Genomic DNA, 1,417 nt, shown 5'->3' with positions numbered 1-1,417 from the left:
GACAGGCTTAGATTGAACAAGGACAGGATGAGATTGAACAAGGACAGGCTCAGATTGAACAGGGACAGGATGAGATTGAACAAGGACAGGCTGAGATTGAACAAGGACAGGATGAGATTGAACAAGGACAGGCTCAGATTGAACAGGGACAGGATGAGATTGAACAAGGACAGGCTGAGATTGAACAAGGACAGGCTGAGATTGAACAAGTACAGGCTGAGATGCAGCAAAAAAATGAAGATTGCTACAGCAGTGTTTCTGCCCTTAAACAAATGTGTCATGAATTGCTGTTCTGTTCTGAAACTAGTATTAGAGTGTACATGACTTCCTTTCTTTTTCTAAGTACCAACCATCAAGTCAGCATTCCATTAACTTTGTGTGTGTGTGTGTGTGTGTGTGTGTGTGTGTGTGTGTGTGTGTGTGTGTGTGTGTGTGTGTGTGTGTGTGTGTGTGTGTGTGCATGTGTGTATTCAGTTGCAACCATTCAGATTGTTATGATTTTTGTATCTCTATTTTGTTATAGAAGAAAATTATATTGATCTTTTACCTCAACTGACTGTAACATAATGCTTGGTAATGTCTGTGGTAATAACAGCGTTACTGGTCCACTCTACAGCCTCTCTCAGGTAACAGAGGAAACCCTTTGACTAGAAGTCCTTATTGTAGGAGACAGATCCAGTTTCAGCTTTACTCCACTTCCTGTTTACTCCACTTCCTGTTTACTCCACTTCCTGTTTACGCTACTCGTTTACTTCCTTGTTGCTTTCATCAGCAGCAGCTGGTTTTAGCATTTAGATTTCCTCCAATACTTATTGCATTCTACCTGATGTAAGGATACGTAACCCCACAGGTAAAATCAGACTAAGATCATCAGCATCTCAAATCAAATCAAATCAAATTTTATTGGTCACATGCGCCGAATACAACAGGTGCAGACATTACAGTGAAATGCTTACTTACAGCCCTTAACCAACAGTGCATTTATTTTTAACAAAAAAATAAAACATAAAACAACAACAAAAAAAGTGTTGAGAAAAAAAAGAGCAGAAGTAAAATAAAGTAACAGTAGGGAGGCTATATATACAGGGGGGTACCGTTGCAGAGTCAATGTGCGGGGGCACCGGCTAGTTGAGGTAGTTGAGGTAATATGTACATGTGGGTAGAGTTAAAGTGACTATGCATAAATAATTAACAGAGTAGCAGCAGCGTAAAAAGGATGGGGTGGGGGGCAGTGCAAATAGTCCGGGTAGCCATGATTAGCTGTTCAGGAGTCTTATGGCTTGGGGGTAGAAGCTGTTGAGAAGTCTTTTGGACCTAGACTTGGCACTCCGGTACCGCTGCCGTGCGGTAGCAGAGAGAACAGTCTATGACTAGGGTGGCTGGAGTCTTTGACAATTTTGAGGGCCTTCCTCTGACA

The sequence above is a fragment of the Coregonus clupeaformis genome, chromosome 1 (genome assembly GCF_020615455.1).
Source record: "Coregonus clupeaformis isolate EN_2021a chromosome 1, ASM2061545v1, whole genome shotgun sequence".
NCBI lineage: Eukaryota > Metazoa > Chordata > Actinopteri > Salmoniformes > Salmonidae > Coregonus > Coregonus clupeaformis.
The sequence above is the reverse complement of the archived record's forward strand: the minus strand, read 5'-3'. Positions refer to the sequence as shown.